Genomic DNA, 8,572 nt, shown 5'->3' with positions numbered 1-8,572 from the left:
ACCTCGCTTACCTTCAAAGGGGGATGTGTTACGAAATTTATAATTAGCCAAATTTAGCAACTGGCAACCAAATCATGGGAAACGTAAAAATAACCGGCTACTTAAAACAGTGAAGGAAGGTTTGAATAAAACATCAAATACAAATTTAAAGGAGGCAGGGCAAAGCCAAAACTGAAGAAGATTAAAGTGGATTGGAATGTGGGTTTTTTGAAACTGTTTCACCCAACAGCGTATCTTCTTTGTTTGTAACTTAAATTCTGTACGTGTTACTCATTCCGTATACTCATTTCCACTCATCATTTGCTTCGTAACACCCTCCATTTTGAATCTGAGTCGATAAGAAAACTAAAACCTTCTTAAATTCCGTACGCTCGTCAGACATCATTTCCTCACTTTCTCGATGTACAAGGAGAGAATAGAGGGTAGTTTAGATCGATCAAACAACCAACAAATAATTATTTATTACACCCTTGCACCAAGCTAATATTACTAATTACCTTTCAATGTTCCTCTTTACAACCAGTTGAGCAGGAATAATGAACACTACCGCAAATAAGTTAAGGAATAAGAGGTGGGTTTTTTGCGTGCGTGTGTCAGTCACAACTGGATAAGTTGTATCGAAAACGAAGCTCTTGAAAACGAGGAACTAAGCAGGAAACACCCGAAAGATCGAAAACGACGGACCCTAAGTCGAAAATAAAGCACTCAAATCAAGAAAACGAAACATTCACAACTCGAAAACGAAGCACCTTATTTTCCATTGGAAGATCGCTTTGACCAGAGTAATGCAAAGTTTTAGGTTTCACAACAGGCGCCTTAAGAATTAACGCCATATTTAACACCCACCGAACAAAACCGTAGCGCATCTTACAACTCTACCTTCAGCACATGAAGCGGGACTCTAATTGGCTTGTTCTAAAATAATGAACGGTGAATGGGAACGGGTATTAAGGAACGGGAAATTACTAAAATAGGGAATCTCTAAAAGGGAGGATTACTTAAGTATTGAATCTCTAAAAGGGGGAGGTTTTTTTCGGAAAACGATCTGTCAGAGACACAAATCACTGTTGAGAGATTAAAAGGCCGACCAGCAAGTGTTGTTAGAAAACGATTGACGATACATCTTTGTTTGTTTGTTTGTTTGTTTGTTTTTTATCTTCCTAAGACCTTTGTTAGCGTGTATCACAACATTCTGATTCATAAACATGAATACTGTGGGGTCCAACAGGTCGCAATTCGTTCAGTTTTTCCTTTTAATTTGCCTTGACATTTGTATTGCCTAGTATCTTTTTACCATTAGAGAACCTTGGTTAAAAAACCTATAAGAAACTATTGTTTTGGCAGTGAGAAATGTTCACTTCCGGTCTCCTTTTGCGGCTCAAAAATGTCTTGCGCTCCCTAATATGATTTAATTCATGCAGCAATAGTGTTTTAGATGTGGGACCAGGAAGTTATGAATGGCTTCATATTTTTGTCCAGGATTCTTGGTTAACTTCAGGGCTTTTAAACTACGTTAAAGGAGAAAAAATACATGTAATCATATGTAATCGGAACCGCCATCAGCCGCCATGAGTCATACATTCATAAGATAAGGCGAGAAGGAGCAGTGTTGGTCGAAACGGATGTTTTTCAAAAGCAAAAGTTTCGAGTGAGGTCAAGCAATGGCTTAGTGACTCTGACAAGTCATTTTAATTTTACGTGGTTATTCCATTATCAAGTCTCTCGGTGAAACATTATCTTGTAGGAAAAGTGTTAAATTTCTTAACACAAATCTTAGTAGATCTGGAGCGGAAAACGGCAAAGTTCAACAGCCTGAGACTTAACAAATGGAACGGGAATATAGAACAAGAAGTCATTTTATAGTCGATCAAACTGTGCAAGTTAATGACGGTAGTCAGCACGGAAAGAGATCAAGTGATTGTTACCCAAATAGTGAATTGTTCCATTGCTCCGAACTACTGATGTCTTATTCCTATGACGTTCAGGTCGTTAAGGAAACGAAAATACATAAGGCTCTACCCATGCTTAGCTTTAAAGGGACTGTGTTACGAATTTTATAATTAGCCAAATTTAGCGACTGCGAACTGGATACCAAATAGAGCGAAATATAAAAATACATTGTGTCTACTTAAAACATTGAAGGAAGCTTTAAATAAAACATCATAAATTACAAACTGATCAGAAGAAGACTAAAGTGGATTGAAATCATTGGGTTTTTTAAAACTGTTCAACCCAACAGCTTTTCACATTTTATTTTTGTTGTTTGTAACTTAGATTCTGTATGCTCCACAGACATTTTTTGTCAGGAATTCTTACTCAGTCTAATTCATCATTTGCTTCCCTCCCTCCAATTGGAATCTCAGGCGATAAGAAAACTTAAACTTTCTCCATTTAGAAAAACTCAAGATACATCATTTCCTTACTTTCTCGATGTCCAAGGAAAGAATAGAGGGTAGTTTAGATCGATCAAATAGCAAAGAAATAATTATTTATTACACCCTTGCTCCAAGCTAATATTACTAATTACCTTGCAATGTTCCTCTTTACAACCAGTTGAGCAGGAATAATGAACACCACTGCAAATAAGCGGTGAATTTTTTGCGTGCTTGCGTCAGTCACAACTGAATGGGCAGTATTGAAAACGAGGAAGTAAGTAGGAAACACCCAAAAGATCGAAAACGAAGGACCCTAAGTCGAAAACAAAGCACTCAGCACTAGAAAACGAAGCACCGAGGGTCGAAAACGAAGAACTCACAACTCGAAAACGAAGCACCCTATTTTCCATTGGTAGATCGCTTTTGTATGCCCTTTTAACTTTTCCATGATCCTACAGAAATAGGAAATTATCACCCCCTCTCCTTGCTAAGTGTACCCAACAAGATTTTAGAATCATGTGTAGCGCGCATAATTGTGAAACATATTTTCTCGGACAACGAAGCGCTTGTCACGGACAACCACTGCGCCTACCAAAAAGAGAGATTGACAGAGCTATTACTTACTCATCATTACACCTGACTGAAACTTGGCGACGAGCAATTGATAACAAATTAGTTGTGGGTACTGTATTCATAGACTTTCAGAAGGCGCTCGATTGCGTTTCACACCCAAACCTTCTTCTCACGCTAGAGCCCAACTTCGGAATTACGGGAAACTTACTGGCATGGCTAATTAAGAGATTATCTTTCTGAACGTGAACACTATACTGTAATTAATGGTGTTCCCTCAGAGAATTCCAAAGTGGCACGGCATATCACAGGGCTCCGTACTGGGGCTCATACTCTTCGCCTTATACACAAACGATCTACCGAAAGCTAAGTGGGACTCTTTATTCGACATTTGCAGGGTCAAAATAGCAACCTTAATTTATAAAATTTATAATCACACAACTTCAACCTGCTTGGAACATTTTTTCCAAAGGAAAGAGTCTAAGTGTGACTTCGTCATCAACATCGTGTTAGTGTACAACGTTTTGAAACTTATTATATGAAAAACTCTATATCATACAGAGGATCCATTGTTTGGAATCTTGGAGCACCATCCGCTGTCAGCGCCAGAGATTATGCTAAGAGGGCAAAAAGTCTCCCGCCCTCAGAAACTTGAACTTTAGTGAAGAGTCATCGCAAACTGAATTGGTTCCCAAATTCAAAGTGATTTCGTCTTTTTTTGATTTTATTTATATCATTTTTGTATTTTTTAAATTTTTTATTAACCTGTTAACATTTTTTACACGGCCCCATAAGCTATATTAGCTTTAAAACCCATCGTGTTTAAATAAAACAGGCTGTTTTTGTTGTTGTTACCAGCTACCCTTGCTTCAACCTTTCAGTGGTGTGGTTATTAACCCTTTTAATGCTACAACGCCTCCGCTAAAGGCAGCTTATCGTGACACGAGCCGACGCGGGTTGGCGGGTCACCCCACCTTCAAGTGTTTACATGAAAAAACGCGACCGGTACCCCGGCTGGGCGGGCTAGCCGGTCTGGAAGACCGCCCAGCAACCCACCTCAGCGGGCTACCTCACCTATCGTGTAAACGTGAGCCTGAAAAATTAAAGTTTATGTAGACGGGTGGGTTACCCCACCTCCATGTAAACATGCCTTCAAAGGTCAGCGTTCTAACAAAAAGAAATGACTACAAGATAAGAGGGATATTTTTTCTGATAGTCACTCGGGGATACTCGGAAAAAGATGCGAGGGTTCCTTTGTAGAAGTCGAACGCACGACCTTCCTTCCGATGACCATATCAGTTCGGATGCTCTACCACTAAGCTATAGAAGGCTCATGGGAACGAGGGCATGGCACTAGTTTCAGCTGACAATTGTCCTGCTATACTGCTAGGAATAAAATTGTAGAAATGGTGAATTCTCACTTTCGGTCATTTCTAACAGTTCTTTCTTTCCTCACCACATGGTCGCAATTTTTAATTTTCTTTAACGATTTGCCTTTTTTTACTACCTGTACATAATAGAATTCATGGACAGTTTTAAAAGTGATTGCGTTTCTTCCGTATTTATTGTAATCTCTTCCGATTTGAGGGGTGTAGTCCTCTTAATATCTGAGTTCCCCGGCGGAGGAACTGTTAGTTGAGGCCCCCATTTTCTCTCGTTTAAAGTCCCCACAACGGGGCATAAACGGAACTGAAAACAAAGGAAGCCGTAAGTTACAGCACCGCCTGAAAGAAGATTAGCAAGACATTTGTCACATCGCCAGATCTTTGAATTGCAAGCAACATGAACAAACAGGTTTATTGTAGACTAAGGCTCGCTGAACTGGCCAGTCAACTATCTGAGGTATAGAAAAAGACTTAGAAGTGAACCCAATGCCTGGAGGAAGTAATGATCGTTTGTGAAACCGAATCAAACAGGTTTTTGTTGCTGATAACGAGGGGACAATTAGACAGTCCTCTGGTATTTCAATTGCATCTGACATGAAAGATCAATGAAATCACATTTGCCAGGATGACGAAATGCACTTGAATAACAGGATCTGTTAAATTGCCGTTTTCAAAATCGAAAGGATGCGACCATCTGTATCACAGCAGAAATCGAAAGAGAGAAGTGATACTCGTGCTTATCTGGACAATTTAAGTAATTGTTCCTTACAGACACCTAAAAACTTCAGGTGGCTTTCGACGGGATTTAAACCTATGACCTCTGCGTTGCTGGTGCAATGCTTTGCCAACTGAGCTATGAAGCCACTGATTGGAAGAAGGTCAATTTGTTGAGCTGTGTGTGTTTTCGCGGCGAGTGAACAGATATCAGGGACCTTAAGATTCTAGAACGAGAACGAGAACGAGTAATTTATAACCCGTACGATTAATCTTACTCTTTGTTAGCAGTATAGGTTGCTCAGTTATTCTTATTGCTGGTAACTGGGCCTTTTTGCTCATCAAAAAATGCCAAAACTGCTACCATGTTGTTGCAAAACCGGCACACTTTTTCTTGTTAACCTTAAATTTTTTTTTCGTTTTATAATTTTAAGGCCGTCAAGTTTGTCATTTCTGTGCTTGGCAATGTTAGGATTTTTTGCAAAAAAGGCATGCTAAAAGGGTGTTTTTGCATTGGGAGACTGGGTACTAGTCAAAAAACACGTTTATTACCAAAATAGACAAAATATTTCAAAGTTGCCAAGCACAGTTTTTTAGTTGCTTCTATTTTGTGTCTTTTTGGAATAGTAGAGTCAAACAACGCTAGCTAAAAAGTGTGCCCAATTTTTGTTCAAAGAATTTTTCAATCTTTTAGGAGCTGTAGGGACACGTGACCTAATTTGCATAACTTTAGTCCATTGTGAAGCATCGTTTTTGGTGGTGTGAAATATGATCGGGTATTTTCTGCGTTATGATACTCCTTTTGTGTTATTGACCAGCCCCCTTGTTTTTGTGAGACAATGCAAATTGACCCATGCCTTAATTCACCTGAGTGTACAATAGCCATACCCCAAGTACTATTACTGCCAACCCCTGTCTACAAGTCCTGCTTACAATTTTTCTTTTTACTGGGTTGCTAAACCCAGTCGGAGTCTGCGTTTCATTTCTCCGTTTTTTTTTCCGTGTCATGAAAAGTCTTTCCTGTCCCTCCCCTGCTAAGTAATGTCATGGTGTGTAGAGTATTCTGCGCGTATGTTTGGTAAATTTGAGGGGGTACTTAGTAATGCATAGATTTTATCACTATTATTTTTATTACTATGAAGCTGAAATATGAGGTCAATAATTATGGGGTCAAATAACATGAACATTGAAAGATGGTGTGAGTACACTGAAATGCAGGCTTCATATGCTATGAACATCCCTCTCCACAGGGCAACAAATACAACACCATACGAAGCAGTTTTCGGAATAACGGCCCACCGTGAGAACCACCAGAACACTGATGAAAACATTAAATGTAAATGGGAAGCCACTGAGCTAGCTTTTGGCAAAAACACTTTAGACAATGATCAGTGTGAAACTGTTCAAAGAGCAGCCAAACGCCACAAGATAAGTGAACGACACTGTCAATGCAATGAAGAAATGGTAAAACAAACCAGACAACCAAGGAAGGAACCCTTCAAGATCGATGACATGGTTGCAATCCAAATTAGTCTGAAGTGTCAGCCGTCTCCTCGCGAGACGGCTGACACTTCAGACTACAATCCAAATAGACAGGGTAGACAAAACGAGTCCTGTACACCCGAAATTGCTGTTAGGCAAAATAATGGAGATTAGGAAAGGCTATGCTAAAATAGTTACTCCACAAGGAATCATTTAAGGGCTTATTTAATTTTCAAGGTTATAACCTTGCACTTCGAGCAATGTGACAGTCGATTACTGCAAAGAAATTTCGTACACAGCTGCTTGCAAGCAAGCTAACAATACTTGTCGGTAGCATTTGTTCAGTTTGCAAATAAATGAAGTAACAACACTTTGTTTTGAATGCATCTTTATTTCTTGTATTCAGATTATATTTGAAACATAAAATGCATCTATACATTTGGTTACTTTTGTGGACAGTGTCTGTTACCCAAACCGCATTACTTAGTTAACCAGTCAGAAATCCACTTATTAGGCCCAAATACCAAGCCATTTTATGACCCCAACCCAAACCTTCTGAAAACAAACCGCAATTTCATAATGACAACCCTAAACTCAAACTGACGCAGTCCTTATGCCAAAATGCCGGACATGGTCACATTGAATGTTTGAAGTTAACCATTCAAAGGCACTTTTAAACCAAAAATAATAAAAAAAACAATTGCTTTGAAAAGGAAAGGAACTTTATTTAAGTGTCTAGTCGTTCTAGCGCTGGAGGGACACTGTAAACTGAATCTAACAATTTCAAGTCAAATGTTGGTTTTTGAGGAGAGGAGAAACCGGAGAAGCCCTCTCAGAGCAGAGTACAGAATCAACAAACTCAACCCATATATGGCACCGAGTCGAGGAATCGAACCTGGACTACATTGGTGAGAGGCGAGTGCTCTCACCACTACGCCATCCCTGCACCCCAGTTCAATAGTTGAACTGGTTTGAAAAAAACTGACAAACTGGTTTGAAAGAAATAAACTGGTTTGACAAAATTTAAACCGAAAATTAAATTAAACCACAGCACATACACACACGAAACAAATGGATCAGTTTGGTTACATAACTCAAATAATAAAAAGGACTTCTTGAAGGCTTCTTCTGTTTGACCTGAAGTCTTTGAATTTTGTTGAATTTTGTGCCGTATTATGCAAATACAGCTGCGTCGTTAGCGTCAAGAAAAGAAGTTGCCTGGGTGCCCATTATTAGTGGCTTGGCGTCTTACCATCGACACTTCAAATTTCACTGGTATTAATTAACTGATGGATTTTCACGGAGAGTAAGTGAAGAAAACCCAAAGGTTTTGTGAAAACTAAAGATTCTCAAGTACGTATATCTTTTTTTTGTATTGTCCTTAAACTTTAAATTATCTTGTCTTTCATATAAAAAAGGATGAAAACCACACAAGGTTCCAACTGGCTACCTCAAATTTCCGCAAAATATTCTTGGCATGCTACTATTCTACACACCTTTAATTTGGTATCATTTTCGGTAAGTCAAATTCAACGATAAGAAAGAAACGGTCTTTGCACATGTGTCAGTGAACACTTCATTGCAGAAATATCCAAGTCGTATATTTATCTCACTCTCGGTTCTTAACATTCATTGCTGCTCCCCTTTTATCTTCGTAATAATAGCTCTTAGTGATGCATGATTTTTATTGCTCTCTTTTCAAAAACGTCTTTCGGTGCGACGAGAGTTTGGAGTCTTTTTCGGAAACCTTCACTTGGACTTGTTGTCTCTTGGAGACCTTTTAAAACAGGCAACAATTCTTTTTTTTTTGTTTTTGTTTCTGGTATATGGGAAAAATCGATGTACAGAAAAACGCCTAGTTTCGGAGCTCGAATTACTGAACTTATAATAACATTGTCGACCATATTTTTTAGCTTTAAATGAAATTTAGTAAGATCATCATAGATCACTGAAGCAACTTGAAATCCAGGCTCGAACACATGACTGTGCTTATTGGTCCAAATGCACTGGCTCTACCCAATGAGCAGGGGCACCCAACGAATCTGT

General features: G+C 38.9%; 1 protein-coding gene across 1 annotated transcript in view; it reads left to right on the top strand.

The window, feature by feature from the left end:
• Nucleotides 1-7,774: 7,774 nt before the first annotated feature.
• Nucleotides 7,775-8,572, top strand: part of LOC137974020 (melanopsin-B-like) — an 11,563-nt gene continuing 10,765 nt past the window's right edge. The window contains exon 1 of the mRNA XM_068820943.1: nt 7,775-7,879. The gene's annotated coding sequence lies outside the window, so the exon portion shown is untranslated. The remainder of the gene's footprint in view (nt 7,880-8,572) is intronic.

This window comes from Montipora foliosa, chromosome 10 (genome assembly GCF_036669935.1).
Source record: "Montipora foliosa isolate CH-2021 chromosome 10, ASM3666993v2, whole genome shotgun sequence".
Classification (NCBI taxonomy): Eukaryota; Metazoa; Cnidaria; class Anthozoa; order Scleractinia; family Acroporidae; genus Montipora; species Montipora foliosa.
The sequence above is the reverse complement of the archived record's forward strand: the minus strand, read 5'-3'. Positions and strand labels throughout refer to the sequence as shown.